Source organism: Eschrichtius robustus, chromosome 3, assembly GCF_028021215.1.
Source record: "Eschrichtius robustus isolate mEscRob2 chromosome 3, mEscRob2.pri, whole genome shotgun sequence".
NCBI classification, from domain to species: Eukaryota; Metazoa; Chordata; class Mammalia; order Artiodactyla; family Eschrichtiidae; genus Eschrichtius; species Eschrichtius robustus.
Window position 1 is genome coordinate 30,026,539 of NC_090826.1, and position 18,854 is coordinate 30,045,392.

The 18,854-nt window shown below is 51.0% G+C and overlaps 1 protein-coding gene across 1 annotated transcript in view; it reads right to left on the reverse strand.

Moving 5' to 3' along the window:
- The window catches only part of GRIK3 (glutamate ionotropic receptor kainate type subunit 3), a 228,234-nt gene that overhangs the window by 127,305 nt on the left and 82,075 nt on the right, over positions 1-18,854 (reverse strand). The window lies entirely within an intron of this gene.

Genomic DNA, 18,854 nt, shown 5'->3' on the forward strand with positions numbered 1-18,854 from the left:
ATATTCTCCAACAGATGCTCAGCCACTATGATGACCACTTCACAGCCAGTGGTACCTCCTCCACTAAGAAGCTTCCTGGCTAAAATAAGATCCACACTTTTTTCCAAACTGTCACTTCACATCCATCCACTCCCCTTCCTAAATGAACTCTACCATTTCCTTTCATTTTGAAGAAGAGTAGAGAGGCAGTCACACCTGGTCACTCTCCCAGGTGCATCTATAGTCGGCTCTTGCCTGTCAACACCCCGAGGCCAGGTACCACGTCTGTTTGCTCACTGTTGCATCTTTAGCCCAGCACCTGGCACATACATCTATTCTGAATGAATGTCCTGGGATAATGGAGGGGAAAAAGTCACGGAGAACCCCAAATCACTGTTAACACTAAAACCCAAAACATGCCAGAGGACACATTTGATGTCAGCTGATTCTGTTACAATCACATCCAGTACGTAGAAACACATTTACCATTCATTCTGCAGTCTGTTACACTGTCTGTTTCTATCTGAGCTATCTTTTCTGTGTGAGAATTGAGAACAAAGCTTACACTAACACGGTCTGTCACCGACCAGGCTGAGCTCTTTGCTTTCTAAACAGTCTGGCAGCCTGCCTGGGCCAAGGCGACAAAGCCCAGCAGCTTCGGGGTATTGGTTTAGTGAGCCACCCCTACCCCCCAACCTATGCCATCCCCCACCTCCTTGCCAGGTGACCCCACTTGGCTCAAGGTGTCAGACCTCAGTCCACGCATGTCACAGAGAGTCACTCATGGAGTCCTCACTGCTCTACTTCCATCCATGTGCTGCCCAAATGAATTGCTGATGGAGGGGTAAGTTTCCACGTTGCCAAGGGCACAGTGTGGACCTCAATGTAAGTATGTAGTTCCACACAGTTGGCATCTTCTGAAAGAAGGATGTTGTTACTGATTGGTAATCAATTTGACTTTTTTTCACATCTGCCCCCTGACCCATTATTTTCCTTATTATTATGTGTTTTCCATGGTTTACCTGCAAGCCAGTTAATCTACCCACAGATAACTGAGTGATTCTCTCCTAATCAAAAGTAGAATATCTCCAGTTGCTTTGGTTGGCTTAAAGCAGCAGAAGTCCTTCATGTATCTTACACACTTTTCTCCAATATTACTTCCAAGTTCAGGGGCAGCAGAGTACAGTAGAAGGGGCACAAGGCTGACAGTCAGAACTCACTAGCTATGCCTTCTTCATTTCCTTGATTTCCTAGATCAGGTGCGGGGGAGGAGAGACTCCCTGCCCCTCTCCTCATGCTTCTGCTTCTTCCCAGAGGAAGGAGGAACTTCCCCGGGAGCTTCTTGCCCTCCTCTGCCCCCTCCTTATGCCCCCTGTGGGATGAGGATGGTCAATCTGAGTATTCGGAGTCCACTGGGCCACATTTCCAAGTGGACAGGATATGTGCTTTAGAGGTCAAGACCTGAGGAGTAGGGGCACTGGGGCTGCCCTTCAGCTCTGTTCCATTGTTTCTGTCTGTGAGTGGGTGGGTGGGGACAGGTCTCCCTTGAGGGCCTGGCCGTACTGGGTGAATGTGAAATGAGGGGGAATTCTCACTCACTCAACAGATATTTCCTGAGCCCCTACCATGTGCCAGGCAAAGTCCTGGTCCTCACGGAGCTTTCTATGGGAGGAGAAGAAAATAAACAAGCAAATACAGTTGACCCTTGAACAACAGGGGTTGAACTCTGCGGGACCACCCATACATGGATTTTTTTCCAATAAAAACATGTCATATGACATGGCCTGCAGCTGATTGAATCCCTGGACATGGGACCGCAGATACAAAGATCTGACCACGGGACTTGAGCATACTTTGATTTTGGTATCTGCAGCAGGTCCTGGAACCAATCCCCCAAGGACACCGAGGGACGACTGTATATGTGTGTTGGATGACATGAACTGCTATAGAGAAAAATAAAGCAGTCAATGGGGGATGAAAATGATGAGGGGTAGGGTTCGTGAGCAGGGCTATTTTCTATAGATATCAGGAGAGACTTCATCAACAAAGGTGCCCTTTCAGCAAAGATCCAGTACATGGTGAACCCATGCTGGCTCCAACTAATCACTGCTCACTTTCCTAAGGTCTCACAACTTACATCTTTTAAAGAATTGAACCTGAGATTTTTTCTATGATCGTCATCCAATGCCTTGGAATTTATGGACTCCATCTTTGCCACCTCCTGTGTTCTAACCCTTTCCTAGTGACTTCCTCAGTCTCACAGTCTCACCAGGACTTAATTTGTATCTTATGTGCCTCAGGCTGGAATTCAGCCAGGACAATCAAGTTGTTCTAGTCTGGACAAGCAAGGCGTGTTCTTAACATTTTCTTCACCCATCTCAGGCTTTAGCTCTCTCCCATCAAGGCTAGCTTTCCTCTGTTCAGTCTGAAGATGGTTATCTTTGACAAAGAAGAATTGAGAAGTTCCTCCTTGCATTATTTATCTCCCCCAGTAGCCAAAATACAGGAATCTGGAATCTGTAGTTTTCTTCCTTTTTTTTTTGTTTCACTCAAGTTTCCAGGGGAGCACATTTAGGAAGTGAAAACAAGAAAAGTACATGGCAACAGTGTTTCCCTTCTAAATTTGCAGAAAGTAATCTGAGGGAGTCGAGATGGGGGTGGTGAGTCTTCCCGTGTGCCATCAATTTGTGGTTAATTGGTTTAGAATTCATTAACCGCATTTTCCTGCCTGCCTCTGCCTGTCTCTGGAAGGGTGCTTGAGTTTTCCAATTCTCTGAGTTGCCAAACTAATAATTCACCTACTTTATTTCCTGACTCACAGTTAGTTTGTTTTAGTCTAAATAATGCATATTCAGCTTCATTAGCATATATTTGGATCATTTCCCACTCAAATGTATTCAATCCCATCAATTTACCATCAGCGGGATCATTCAGGAGGGAAGTTTCCATAACTTTCATGCTTGTTCAGTCATTCTCTTTATCTTTACTGGGAGTCAGGGCAGGGCAGGGCAGGGGAGAGATGATAGGGGAGGGGAGGAGGAGAGGAGATGGTTTTTCCCATTATCCCAGATGCAGAGGACCCCTTACCTACATGGGATAAGTGTGATCCAAACGTGGTTGGGAGTTCTGGATGCTAATGCTTGTACCAGGAGATTAAAAAGGCCAGAAATGTGTGCAGTCTATGGTAACCCTGAAGGGTTTTTTCCTCTACCCAACCAGTTCTCTGATTCTCCAATACCAACTGGGTGTCCAACAATTCAATGCAATTCTGACACTAACTACCCAGAGTTAGTGCAGACCCCATGGGTTAACGGTTCCCACAAGACTGTCCCCACTTCAGACGACAGTTGCAAGTCCTGGGCTACCTGTACTTCTAACACACTCGCTATACATCAGGGGTTCCAATGATCCCCTGATGTAAGGAATACGCTTTACTTACCGTCACTGGTTTACTATAAAGGATACAACTCAGGAATAGCTAGATGGAAGAGACGCATAGGGCAAGATATGGTGGAGGGGCAAGGAACTTCCAAGCCCTCTCCAGGTGTGCCACTCTCCCAGCACCTCCTTGTATTCACCAACCCAGAATTTCTTTAGACCTCATCATTCAGAGGTTTTATGAAGGTTTCATTATGTAGGCACGGTTGATTAAAGCATTGGCCATTGGTGACTGAACTCAATCTCTAGTCCCTCTCCCTTCCCAGGAGGTTGGTGGGACAGAAACTTCCAACCTTCTAATCAAGGTTTGGTCTTTCTGGCAACCACCCCTCATCCTAAGCTACCAAGGGGCCCACCAAGAATCACCTCGTTAGAACAAAAGATGCTCCTGTCACCCTTACTACTCTGGAAATTCCAAGATGTTTTAGAAGCTCTGTGTCAGGAACTGGGGACAAAGACCACATATCTTTCTTATTACACCACAGGGACATTCTAACTGGGTATATGGGTACCCAGGATTAGATATCCAGGGGCTCCCAACATTCAAGTTGAGATCGGTAATGAGTTTCAATAGAGAAACACGATATTCTTTCATTCTGTCAATATTTATCGACCCCCCTACTACATGCCAGGCACCATGTTAGGCACTGGGTATACAGTGGTGAGAAAGCATCCATGAAGCCATGAAAGTGTCATGGAACTTACAATATAGTAGTGGGATGTCATCAAACAAATACACCTACGTGTATGTAATTCAATACAAATCCATCTATTAGATACTCTCTTGCTCCCTTTACACCTTTTGTTTGGCTGGTGGGCAATGCGGAGGAGGAAGGGATTTAAGAACCAAGAGAAGATAAAATTACTCCAAATACAGTAGGAAATCAAGACCTGAAAGGGAAGGTACCAAATACAGAGAAGAAAAGGAGGCGCAGGCACCAGGACGGGGAGCCAGGAGAGTGAGTGGCTCACAGGTGAGGCTGAATCAGCATGGCACTGGGGGAGATCTGTTACCTTTGCAGCATTCATATATGATTACAGTTTGTTGTAAATTCTCTGAAGGAAAAGAACAACGAGTGGGAGGTGGGAGGTGGTTTATCTGAAGACGTGACATTTGAGCTGAGACATAAGAGTTAGCCGAGATGGATGGCTGGAAGAGCATTCCATCAGAGGGAACAGCATTTTGAAATCTCTGAGACGGGAAGAGCCTGGCTTGTTTAGGAACTGACACAGAGTCATCGTGGCTAGGGCTGGAAAAACGATGGGGTTAGGATCAGGAAGAAGGTGAGATTCAGAAAGGTTTTCAGGTGACCAGGAAAAGAGAGTGAGATCATGGGCGCTGGCAAGCAGTAGAGCAGAGGCTCTGAGTCAGGGTGGGTAGAGAGGCCTCTTGGACATCTGTCTGGGTTGTGTCCCAGGAAAGGAAGGCTCTCCCAAACCCAGGGCATCCCCAGGGAGGGGAGTGGAGGAGCAGTTGTACAGGCTGGATACAAACTCCTGCTCAGGAAGCCCAGGGTGAAAGAGCTTTGCTTCCTCGCCACACTGTGTGCTTATAAGAGGTGCACAGGCCTGGAGGGCGGGGAAGAGCCAGAATCTACAGACTGGGTGATGGGGCTGAAGGGGCCTTGGGTTTGGGGGTGCCTGGGACTCCTGACCAAGGAAGGGTACAAGCACATGAATCGAACAGGAGAGGAGGTACTGCTTAACAAGTCAGGAGCTGCACCAGTGTCCCAGACACCCCCATTCCTTCCTCTTTCTGTATTTTCCCTGGAAGTGTTGTATTGGAAAATATAACTTAAGCTAAGAGACCTAAGATGGGCTTTCTGTTTCTCCCCCAACTTGTCACCAAATGAGGGGCATGTCACAAAGCCAGAGGGATGGAGCTGGGAATCAGGATGGAAGAATCTTGGCAAGCAGGAACAATGGATCAGCTCTACAAGATGAGCTCTCCCAGGAGTACACTAAAACCCATCCTTGGACCACAGCGCAGGATGGGGAGATGTAGCTTAGCGACACCCCCTTCAGTGATCAACCAGCCCAGGGTGAATCGGCTTCCAAGAAAGCTACAGAGATCAGCAGGGAATCTAGGAGGAGGAGGAGGGTGAGATCTTGCTTCACTCTGAATGCATGGATGGAATTAGACTCAGTTTTGAGGTCCAAAACTAGATGCTGGAAGACAGAGATATTATCAGGCCTTGTGTGCTGTTCCTCATCATGGGATGACTATCTCAGACCTCCCAGATAAATAAACTCAGCCTGAGTTTATTGCGATTCAGTGAAAGAGAAATCTCAGTTGAGAAAAATGACCCCAGAGTCATGCCCTGCCCCTTCACATCTTTATATGATTAGAGTGGGGGATGGAAGTGGGGAGCAGAGACGGTTAAGGCCCAGTTCCTGCCTTGTGGAATCGACAATCCAGCTGAGGAGACGAGGCAGACTCCAAGAAAGGAAGGAAGAGAAAGAGAGAGGAAGAAAGGGAGGGAGGGATGGAGGGAGGGAAAAACTAGCTCTTAAATACAGCCTTTCCAACTGCGATCGCTTTAGGTTTATAATGAACAGTCAAGTTCCACATCTTCTCATAACAATCCAAGGGCCACTACAGCCATGAACCAACCCAGCTGGAGGGCAATGCACTTTGTAGTCAGTCTGGAAGGCCCTCAGATAAATGCTAGTCGGGCTGCACTGAGTGCTCTTTGCTGAACACCTCGCCCTCTGCTAACCATATCTGCCCGCGTGCCTTCCGAGCGCATACACGTTCTTTTATTAATAAATAATAAATAAGCATCCCCTTGAGGATATTCTGGGTGCCTTACCCTATGTCACGTGTTGGATAAACCAACAAACAAGACCTAGTCTGTGCCCTTCAGGCACTCATGGACCAGCAGGAGAGAAAAACACGCACAATTTCGAGACAGTCTGTAACCACAGGCAAGGTGGCAGAGAGACTGAGGGCACAGGCTGTGTCTGGTGGGCAGGGCACAAGCAGAGGGTGGCCTCTCTAAAGTAGAAACGGACGGGCACCGCCTCCTGGGTCCACTGCCGCTGGCTCTCACCCAGCCCAGGCCAAGGGAGAGGATGGGGAGACAGGCCCCACTCTGAGCCAGACGAGGGGATACAGACCTGACTTCCTTTCCCAGAAAGGGCACGGGGTGTTTCTGCTCAAGGCAGGCCCCCAGAGCCCAGAGTTGAATCACTGACCACGGAGCAGGGGTTCGCCTTGATTAAACAGTGAAGCCTCGCCTTGCTGCTGCCAGGAAAGGAATCGATGGTGTCAGTCAGGAATTCCATGGTGCCTGCATTTCCGTTCACTGGAGAAATGTTTTCAGCCTGGACTGACTCTCCAAGTTCTTCCTGCTGAGAAGCCAGGAGATGAAACGCCTCTCACGTGTCAGTCATAAACTGGTATGGTTTTGCCCGGCTCACCCCATCCCCCCCGGCAGCAAAGCCTGCATCGTCCCCGCGCTCCACCATCTCCTTCGGCGGCAGAGTCCCCGCCTCCCACTCCTGGCCTGCATTCCCAAGGCGGACACTTATCCTCCTACCTGAGCCAACTCCCTGACCACAGTCATTGGCTGTGGGGTCCGCGGCTGACCCAAGGTGAGCCACCTGAGTCCTTTCCTGGGGTCTTTTCTAACAGGAGATGGGAGAGAAAAGACATTTTATTTCTACATAAGACTATAACCAGGGAAAGCCTGGAGTTCCCGAAGGCTGTGATTTGGGCCTCACGGAGAAGCCAGCTAGACAGAGTGAAGCTGACTCACAGGGAAAAGCAGGACACGTGAGCCAGAGCGAAATGGGGAGAGAGAGTGTGAGAGAGAGACAGAGACAGAGACAGAGAGAGACAGAGACAGAGGGAGAGAGAGGGAGAGACAAAGACAGAGAGAGACAGAGACAGAGGGAGAGAGAGGGAGAGACAAAGACAGAGAGAGACAGAGACAGAGGGAGAGACACAGAGAGAGGGAGAGACAGAGAGAGGGAGAGACAGAGAGAGAGAGACAGAGACACAGGGACACAGAGACAGAGGGAGAGAGGGGGAGAGACAGAGACAGAGGGAGAGAGAGGGAGAGACAGAGACAGTGAGAGACAGAGAGAGAGGGAGAGACAGAGACAGTGAGAGACAGAGAGACAGAGACAGAGGGAGACACAGAGAGAAACAGAGAGGGAGAGACAGAGAGAGACAGAGGGAGAGAGAGAGAGGCGGAGAGTGAGAGAGAGGGAGTGACTTGCCCCTGGCTCTGGCTGTCCCTAAAGCTAGGCCACCCAGCCCTGCCCCCCTGGATTTCGCTGTATGAGCCAAAAAATACCTCTACTGACATGTCAGCCACTTGATATGAGGTTTCCACCACTTGTAATCAAGGCCTAACGTCCCTCTAACACACGGCGTGTAGAAGTGGAACACGGAATGCTGATGGTGCACCCACAGAGGGAGCTGGTGGGAGAGGCCCAGTCCCCGAGGGATAACACAACCCGAGTGGGGATGCCACAGTCAGAACAGCAGCCTTTCTCCTGGCAGGTTGCTGCAAAGGAAGAAACTCTCCCAAACAGAACAACAGAGAGAGAGACCCTGCACTTGGATTGCTGCATTTGCAAGCGGAGGACCAACCCCTTCTGCAAACAGTAAGAGGGCCATGCTGACACAAGGCTGCACATCCCAGTGCAAAGCGGTGGGACCTGGACCACACGGAGAACAAAGAGAATCCTCATTCGGTGGTGGTGGGGGGGGGGCCGGGGATGACTCGCGTAGAGGAGCAATTCAGATGGGACAATGCAGATCTCAGGCAGGGGTTCTCACCAAGCCCTCCAGGAAGAAGAAAAGAAGTGGGAATGAGTATTAGAAGCCCACCAGGGTGAGCTACAGCTGCTGTTCATAATGCTTTTTAAGTTAAGTGGTAGAAAATGATAAATAGTATTTGGTCATTGTCAATAATCCTGTTGTCATTTTCACAAAGTTTTAAGTCAGGAACCCCTCTGCTCCATCCCCCCCACAAACCTGCCTTAATAATTGCAACCCAGATTCTGTATCCAGAACGTTATGAATTGGGGGTGGAGGAATTCCATGCGAGTCAGAGAGGGGGACAAGGAAACAGCAGCAGAGAGCAGGAAGGAGCTCCCAGAAGACAACTGGCCTACCGCCTGCCTTTGCCAAAGCTGCCCTGGACTACCCTGACATAATCATCTTCCTGAACCTGAAAATGTGCAGATGAGACCCCTCACAGTCTCCTCAAGTCTGCGTCCCACTTGTTGAGTGTCTACTCATTCTAGGAGTTGGGTACACGTCAGTGAATAAGACAGACAAGGCCTCTGTCCTCAGATTTACACGGCAGGTGGGGACACAAACACGTAAACAAATAAAGGAACAAGACAATTACAGGATGTAATCAATATACGATACCTGGACATTCAGCATCTCATGGAGAGGAGATGGAGGCTCAGAGAGGGTAAATGACTTGCTCTAAGCAGCAGCCCCAGGAGATGGAACCCAACCCCTGACTGTTCTACCCCACCTGCTTCTCCACCTCCAGTCTGTGGCCCTGGTAGCCCCCAAAGATGTCCTGTGGCTCTATCCAGAAATATACAATGCTCTTTTTGGCAACTCCTGGGAGGATGCCCTTTTGGCCTAAGTCCCCATCACACCTGGTACCTGGTTAGGGTAATCATATGTCTGCTTCACCAGGGACAGTTCTAGTTTACACTTGTTGTCCTAGAGTAATTAATAGCACCCATTTCCACTTGCAAATTTGTCCAAGTTTAGGCAATAAATTATATGCCCCCCCATCCGTAAAGTACTTAGGTACTCTGTATCCCTGGAGCATCTTGATGCCAGAATGAATGTTTCACATCTTCTCCAGATGTTGGACAGCACGAGGAATCCTACCACATTCTGCCCCAGAAAACCTTGGGACCCACCTCCCTGATCACTGCTCAGCCCTTGAGGGGCCTGGCAGAGGGGAAGGCATCGCTTCATATGGCCCTCCCTGCCTGATCCCACTTCTATCCCCTGGTGGCTTTGCCTTGGCCATTAACTCCCACCCCCTGCCAAGGATTTCTCCTGAAGATGGGGCTCACGTTCACTGCATTAGAAGCTTCTGGAGAGAACCAGCCATGCCCTGGGCACAAGTGAGAGTCAACCAGTGTCTGCTGAATTGGAGAGGAAACACAACACCCTTAGGTGAAATACGTCTCAAAGAGGAGCCCAGGCTTCCCAATTTGTCGTGAACCCACATGCAATTTAAATACCCCTTCCTCCTGAGAAAACTTATTGACGTTTGCCCTGTATGTGGGGCCCCTGACCTTACAGAGCCCTTGATCTCCTGTGTTTTGCCCCCATGATTGTCTGGCTTCATGGCCCTCAGCCTCCTGGACTAGAATCCCTGACCTGTCCCAGAACGACAGATGTGGGGCAGGTAGGGGTCTCCTGAAATAGAATGATTTCAGCTCAGTGTGCCCACCGGGATCAGACCTCTGGGACCAGGAAGCTGACAACCTGGGAGGCAGGCCCTGAGCCAGGGAACGGCTGTGCCTACCTTTGCACGCCCACTGCATGCCACCAGCAGCCCTCCCCCCAACCGAGCCGGCACAGCTGGGCAGCAGCAGGCAGGCTCTTCATGCAAATTAAATAAAACAACCTTTTTATCTGTTGGCTGATTCCCTCTTTTGAAGAAATCAACTACAAATTCATTTTTCAGGAGAAGCAATGATGATGATGGATGGAATGTCAGGGAGAGGGAATCAAACAGCAACCTAGAGCCCCAGGCCAAGGGGCAGACAGCTTCCTGGGCCGGGAGAGTAGGGACAGGCCCTTTCAGCTCCCATTTTGCTGGCTCTCTCTGCCCCCTCCCTCTCAGCTTTGTGGGGTAAGGATGCTGCATACAGGGCCCCTCCCACCATAGCTAACCGTTCACTGTGGCTCTGTAGGAAGAGATCAGAAAAGGCACTATAAGAAAGGCACTATACATAGCTGTATTCAATAAATCCAGAGCACTTACTGTACCAGGCACTTTCTAGGCATTACCTGGTTTAATCTTCACAATGGCTCTGCAAGATAGAGATTATTTTACCCCTTCCATAGAGGGAGAAACTGAGGTGCATTCACTGACTTGCTCAAGATCATGCAGCTTAAAGGGGAGAAGAATTAGGACCCAACCTTCATTCCACTGCAATATGAGCCCTTCCCAAGACAGTGAGATTTAGCTCCAAGCCCTAGAGATCAGTTAGCCCATTGCCGTCCCACCCCACCCGTCTCTAGTTTGCAGATGGGGAGATGAAGGCTAGCTCCAGGCCACAGGGCCAATCATTGGAGGAATCCACATATGTATTCGACTTGTACTTTAGGCCCAAGTTCACAGTCAAAGGCTTCAGCTGCCCTAGCCTATGGGTTGAAAGATCTGGAGAGCAGAAAAATCCCGTACACTTAACCCAGGACCCGAGTGGGAACCCAGCTCCATTGTACTACCCATGGTGACAGCAGCCTTCTGTGCTGGAGAGGGACACTGGAGCTGCCACACAGAGGGACTCACAGGAGCCCCTGGCACCCAGGGAAGGAGCGAGCTGGTGGCACTATCTGCCAGCCTGTCAGTCCTGGGGAAATCGTTCACAGCAATGGGTCTGGTCTACTTCAAAGGCTCCTCTGATAAAGACCTGCTAATTGTTCGAAACACGTCTTCAGTGAAGTGTGAATTCTCTCCAAACCTTCTGTGAATTCCAGGAGAGCTCAGGCTGGAAGGAGCCAGGGAGGCTTCTCCCTTTCCTGGAGCTGGAGGGGAACTGGGGTGTCAGGGACCAAACCCCACCCCCATCGTTCCACCTCCCAGGGACTCTTGGGCACTGTCATCGCAGGAGACTTGAGGTGACACCCTGGGAGCTGTTGACACTGGGGAGGCGGGGACTGAACCCCGAGAGCTCAGTGTGTTGAGGGTTTGAGGCTCATTGCACTCTCTACCCACCTTCAGGTGATTATAGGTCCCCCGGCTATTGAAAATAACAGCTAACACGTCCACTCTACCCACCTTCGGGTGACAATAGGTCCCCCAGCTATTGAAAATAACAGCTAACACGTCCACGAAGGGTACTAGGTGGTAGGTAGTAACCTAAGTGCTGTATATAGTCTACATCCTTACTCATTCGAATCCTCACTGCAACCCATGAAATGGGGACTGCTCTTTTGTCCCTTTTTACAGAGAAGGACACTAAGGCACAGAGAGTTTAAGTAACTTGTCCAAGGTCATCCCTTAGCAGAGGAGATGGGACCAGACCCTAGGCAGCCAATCTGTGCTCAGGGTCCAGGAGACGGGGTGGAGGAGAGCATAACTCGTAGAAGGAAGTGGCTGTAACTCATCCTCCCTCCCCAGCGCGGGGGATCCTGCTCAGCCGTCAGGCAAGGCAGGGAAACCGAGGACCAGTCGGAGGTAGGAAACAAAGGCACTGGAGTCACACAGATCTGGGAACAAATATTTACCAGCCAGGTGACCATGGGAAGTAATTAGCCTTTGTCTGACTTCATTTCCTCGTCTATAAAATGGAAATTACAATACCTACCAGCAAGGTTATTTTCAGGAACTAAGATAATCAGGCACTGGCATGACCCTTAGAGTGAGTGTCTCCTTAAATTTTGTGCCTGAGGCACCTCATTAGTATCTCCCTAGTCTGGCCGTGGAGGTAAATTACATGTTAAAAATCTGGACCAGAAAATTCCTGGCAAGAGTAGACAATGAGTGAGCAAGTGAATAAAAGAAAATGAAGGAATAGTGGCTGAATGAATGATACTCAGCTACCATTCATTCATTCTTGGCCTACTGCTACGCCCCCCTGCAGGACAGCAGTCAAGGAGTCTAGGAGGAGGAGGCATGCGCCCTGCCTCGGAGGAGCTTACAGTCTAGTAGGGAGCCCTGCAAAGCCAGGGATGCTGTCTTTGCCTTGTGCCACCCATAGGGGGGCTGGGCTTGTTCAGGCATTGGCCCCACCCTGTTTGAGGGACCTGCAGGTACCTGCCAGGCTTGACTCCCAGACAGAGACCTCAGCCTGGCCTACAGATGCAGCAGTTCTGGGGGAGGCGAGAGCTCTGCCCCTCAGCCTCTCCTCGTCAGTCAGGCTGTAAGCCAGCTCAGGACCCGCATCTCATACAGGGCATCGGAAGACTCCACAGAACTGAGTCCCGGGGCTTACGACCCACCCCCTTCCACTTGGGATGTACACAGCTGGCCCAGACCGGGAGCTCTTCAAAGGGCTGCAGCCCTGATGTATAATTCTCACTCCCCATCCCCCAGGAGGAGGGCCTGGAATAACCACAGGAGGAAATAAAGGAGAGAAGTAACAAGAGCAACTGTCCCAGGGCTAGCGTTGCTAGTAAACAGAACAGCTGGGAGGTACTGTGAATTCCGAACCTCCGAGAATGTCGTTCCCTGGAAATCGATATGAGAGATTGCAAAGGGGCATGTTTGCTGGAAGGCCCTTCAGGTAGAAAGGGTTGCAGGTTTCCCGTTGGCTTCTGTAGTCCCCAACTATAGGGGTCTGGGGTGATGGGGCAGGAAATTGAGGGTTGCAGGGTATCAGAGCAGGGGGAGGGACGGAAGGCGGGGGAAGAAAGGAGGAAGGCAGAGGAGGAGGGCGACAAGGAGAGGCTGCAGAGAGCCTGCTCCCAGGGCTGAGGCCACAGAACACACGGGAAGAGGAACAGGGCCTTGGAGACATCAGGGTAATGGTTCCTGTGACCTTGCATTTCTGCCAGGAAGCACATGGCCCCTCATGCTCCACTTCAGCCCCCTTCCTCCTGTCCTCTCCCCATGACCTCCACGAGCTTCTAAATCAGTCTCCTCATCTGCAAAATGGGTCCACAATGGCCCCAACCTCTCAAGGCTGCTCTAATTTTCAGTGAGGTAATGTCTGCAGAGAGCTCAGCCCACTTGGCAGAGGATGTAGGAAGCGCCTAGTAATGGGTGGCTGGTACCATCTTTGCATTATGGCCATTAGCAATGACTGAGCTGACCTCAGTGTCCTCTCCAATCAGAAGGGCAGGCTGCCGAGCAGAGGTCCAAGACAATGGGACAGTGAGGTCACTCCAGCCACTCCAGCCTCTGGGCAGCAGGTGTGCCCAGATGGTCCCGCCCCCTGGCCGCTGGCCACACTGGTCATTAAGCAAATGGCCTGCAATGGCCAATGATCAGTGGAGCACGACGGCGGGTGCCTCTCCCAGGCCGGCCTCATCAAAGGCCAGTGCTGAGCTAATTTAAAGATCTAAGTGGAACACATTACTCCTGATGTGGCAGTTTCAATCGGCTTGTATTGTCTCCAAGTAAACACTGGGGTCACAGCAATCAGTTTTCCGGACAACGCATCTGTTTAGGGGAAAAGGGGCAGAGGAGTGGAGGGAAGCTGTGGGGAGCGGGATGAGACTGGGCAGCTAGAGGGGGGCCTGAGTCAGTGTTGAGGACCAGGTCTGGGCAGGGATGGGCTCCCAGGCCTCAGGGTTTCCACTGCGGATGGAAACATCCAAGTGTCCATCACCGACTTTCAGAGCTGGCAGGGACTTGTGACATGATTAAGACTCATCCTGCAACATCATTTAAACTGATCCTTAATACAACAGATAGGAGGACACTGGGGACCCGAGAGTGAGTGCTGATAGTTCAAAGTTGTCCATCAAGTCAGAGGCAGGGCCTGGGCCTCCTGACCCAGGTATTGATCCATAACCAATATTCCCCAGCATGCTACAGCTTTCAAGGTGCTTCTGGTGTTTATAATCTCATTTAATCAGTACACTGGCCCTGAAACGATGGAATTACTAGTCTTACTTCAGAGATGAGGAAACAAAAGTTCAGAGAGGTTAGATGACTTGCCCAAGGTCACACAGCTGATGCGTGGTAGCACCGGGTGTTCTGCTCTTACCACCCCATGCTAGATGGGGATGCTTCTCTCATTCCTCTGGGTCCCCATGGGCAAAGCCTTGTTGTGCCTCAAAGACCTTCACCTTCTAGGGTACCCTGGTTTCTCCAGGGTGACAAATTCCTGGTCCCCAGAAGTTCCAGTCTGGTGGTAAAGGTAAAGAGTCAGAGATTCTTGGGCCTGTGGTCAGTGGAGAGCACAGGTGCCAGAAGTTCCACCGTTAAAGCTGCGGCCCAGGGCCCAGCCCAGCCCAGGCCAGGCCAGAAATGAGCTCTGCACCCAGAGCCTCCGTGGAAGCCCTGAGGACTGGGGCATAGGGCTGAGAGGCAGGGCTGCACCCCGAGAGAACAGAGGGGACACCTGTCCTTTGCCTGAGGGGACACGGGTCCCGGGGGCACCACAGTGCAGGCTGAGGTCCTGGCCTTGGGGCCACCCAGAGTGTGCAGCTCCAGCTGGCAGCACAGGGTCTGCAATGTCTGCTGGGCCTTCTACAGGGAGACTGAGGATCTGGTATCTACTGGGAGCTGAAGAAAGGCCACCCTGAGTGGCTACTGGGCAGCCTGTCCGGAGTGGATATTTTGGACACTTGGGTGTGCCCAGCATCAGGAGTGACTTGGGCAGATGGGCCTGATTCCAAATCACACATAGCTCCCTGAAGGTGGCTCTGGTACCTGAAGGATCCATCTAGGTGAACAGCCTCACATTTGGTGAATAAATAAAATAACAATAGCAACAGCCACACTCACTGAACTCGGATTTTGTGCCGGGCCCTGCGCTTGCACATGCATCTTCTCATTTTACAGCTGAGGAATCCGTGGTTCAGAGATATTAACTCAATCAACGTCGTGCTGCTTGTCAACAGCGGAGCTGGGATTCAAACCCTATTCTGTCCGACACAAAAACCAGGGCACTTAACTACTTCTGATGTGGTCCTCGCCCCATCAGGCTGCCAGGGGCCCCACGAAGACCTTGACAATTTGATTTTTAATATTCCTCCACGAAGGTTGGCTCAGAAGGGGTTTGAAGGACAGAGGAGAAGAAAAAAGGGACACCGTAAGATGAAAGAAGAGGATGCAGGGTACTCAGGACCTGGATTGTGGAGTTTCTAGGCTGTAGGGGAGGTGCTGGAGAAGGAGGAGGAGAAGAAGGAGGGCGAGGAGGAGGAGGAGAGGGAGGAGGAGGAGGAGGAGAGGGAGGAGGAGGAGAGGGAGGAGGAGAAAAAGAAAGGATGGGGAAGGAGAGGACAGCAGCTCAGGAAGGGGAGGAGGAGGAAACAGCAGTTTCAGAGGGACCGACCATCTGTTCCCCCAGCCCACTCCGCGGCCTGGTGTTTCCGTTTCTCATCTCAGCCCCAGTTCACTCTCACAGCCTTTCTGTTTTTCCCCCTTCCCTCGACCTCACACAACCAATTCCACCATTAAAGACCTACGGCATCTGGCCCTCTCCTCCCCCCTCCCCCCACCAGGCCCATCATCTCCCACCTGGACCACTGCCACCCACCCCCTGCCGTGGCCTCAGCCCCCAGTTCTGCGGGTTCTCCTTCCTAAGGCTCTGACCACGTCCTTCCTCTGCTCAAAGGCCTTCAAAGGCTGGCCGCAGCCTACAGAATCAAGTCCAAATTCCTCACCCTGGTGTTCATGGCCCTCCTAAATCTGTCCCCCTCCCCGCACCCCCTCCCCTCCATCTGCCAGGTTCTCCCCCTGTTAACCTCATGCTCTGTCCCTCACTGGATTCAGGTTCCAGCTCAAATGTCATCATATCACATCATGGCAAACCTTGCAAAAGAGCTCACCCCCTCCCATCTTCCATCCCCTTTCCCTCCTGTATGTTTCCTCAAACACAATCAACAGCTGACATCTAATACACTGGATTTTCGATCCCTGCCCCCACGAAAGCAGGGATGGTTTTATTCTGAGCCGTGTCATCAGGGCTCCGAGCAGTGCCAGCCTATCACAGGCACTTGACACTTATTGAATGAATGAATGGCTACCCTGCCACCCCACAGTTTGTACTCTTTGCTACAGCGACCAGTGACACTTCACAGCCGTCCTATCTGGCCTCACCCACTCTCTATCACTTGCCTTTTCTCTTTAGATAAAATGGGAAACTTGACCCATCTCCAGTACCTTCTCCTTCCCCTTCTTACACCCAACTCAGTCCGCCTTGTGATGGGGGGTTTGTACAGGGCTAGTACCTCATCATTCGGCTGTAGGCTCCTTAAATAAGAATGAAAGGTCTAGGGCTTCCCTGGTGGCGCAGTGGTTGAGAATCTGCCTGCCAATGCAGGGGACACAGGTTCGAGCCCTGGTCTGGGAAGATCTCACATGCCACAGAGCAACTGGGCCCGTGAGCCACAACTACTGAGCCTGCGCGTCTGGAGCCTGTGCTCCGCAACAAGAGAGGCCGCGATAGTGAGAGGCCCGCGCACCGCGATGAAGAGTGGCCCCCACTTGCCGCAACTGGAGAAAGCCCTCGCACAGAAACGAAGACCCAACACAGCCAAAAATAAATAAATGAATTAATTAAAAAAAAAAAAAAAAAAGAATGAAAGGTCTGTGTCTTACCTACCCTGCTCCCCTCACAGTACCTGGTACCAAATTGGGCACATACTAGGGACTCAGTATTTCTTGAGCATAGAAGAGAGGATGAAAACTTGATTCAGCAAACATTGGTCTGAAACTTACCCACCCCCAGCCAAACTCTGGGTTGGCCGAGGCCCTACGATGTGTCCAATGCCATGCTGGATGAATTTCTACTGCGGGCCAGGTCCTGCCCTGGGAGAGGCCCTATGCTGTGCCAGGCTCCATGCTGAGAAAGCATCTACTGTGTGCCAGCATGAGTTGGCCGAAACCCTACTCTGTATAGATCTTGTCTGGATGAGCTCCTATGATGGAGGGATGGGGGATGGGCAACCGTGTGCCTGGCTTCATGCTGAGAGTGCACCTACTGTGTGCTAGTCCTGAACCAGGCAGTGGGGCAGCAAGAAAAGTACAAGTCACGACCTGCCTTCAAGTGCCTCACAATCAGCCTGGGATGAGCAGAAAATGGGAGAGGAAGGGGAAGAAGGAAAGCACAGGGGAGATCAATAATAACTACTTATTCTGGCAAATTATGAGCGCATGTAGGGCCATCTGTGCACACAGCTCCATGCCCGCTCGTCACCACTGAGGCCCAGCGCAGGAGCCCAGTTCGGCTCTGGGGAGCATCTGGGCCTTCCATCAACTTGTCATTGCCTGGGGGAAGGGGCGCCCGGCCTCCATACCTCCAGCCCACTGCCCACCAGGCGGACAGGCAGGAGCGACTCTGAAAATACAGCTGAGGTTGGGCACGGGTGCGGTGGGCGGGCTCCTGCCTGAGCTGAGCTGGCCGCTCCTTGAGCTGGAGGGCGCTCAGGGATCAGCACGCAGAGGGCAGCTCCTGGGGACTCCCTGGGGAGGATGGGTCAAGGGCACTGCTGGCTGCCTCAGACTGCCTGGGAAGGAAAGTACCACGTGGCCTGTGGGGAGGCTGAAACAGGTTCAAGGATGGATTCACCCAAGGGGTAAGGCTGGGACCCAGGGAAAGGCCCGTTCTGGATGCGCAGCCAGCAGCATGGAGCAGACCCCAGACTCGGCCTGGTTCCACTGGAGACCAAAAGACAGACCTGGGCCCAAACCCCAGTCAGAGACCTGATTCCTCCCTCAAATTAGTCCTGACCCTGAGCCCAGACTGAACCTTGACGGTCACCCCAGTCTGACCTCTGACCCCAGCTATTACACTGAACCGCAATTTTCCTGGGGGCCTCGAGCCCCTTGACTGAAGCTCCCAGAGGACCCCTGTCTCCTTGACTCTGAAACAGACGGGTGGTAAGAACCCTCTCTGAGAAAGGTGAGCCTGTGGCCCCTCTGGGCTCTGAACCCTAACAGCCTGGAGAGAAAGTGAAAGGACACATATTCAATAATAAAATAATAAGAACAATAATAACAGCTAGCCCTTATTGAGCATGTACCATATTAAGTGCTTTGCATATATTAATCCCTTTATGCCTTATAACAACCCCATTTTACAGACAAGAAACAGTGGCACAGAGTGGTTAAACAACTTTCCCAAAGTCACACAGCTGGTAAGTATCAGCGTCAGGATTTGAATCCAGTCCATCTGTATGTGCCCATCATACTGGAGTTGCTCTAAACGCGTGCCAGCTCCCGCTTCAGTACGTGTACACACACACACACACACATCTCATTTTGTTTCTCAGAACAATGCTATGAAATGATTTTTATTACCCATTCCTAGAGGTGTAGAAACTGGAATTCTGAAAGGAGAGCTGGCTGGCCAAAGACAGCACAGCTGAGACTCGATCAACTTGGCATTCAAACTCAGACTTTTAAATATACTCATTCCAGCTTCCAAAATACACATCCACTGAATAATATGAAGAAAAAAAGTAACAACACTTATAATTGCACCATCCAGAAAAATCACTGTCTGTATTGTGGTGCAGGTCCTTCCAGTCTTTTCTCCATTTATAAAGTAATATTTTTCCATTAAATACGATATTTTTCTATAAAAAACGTGGG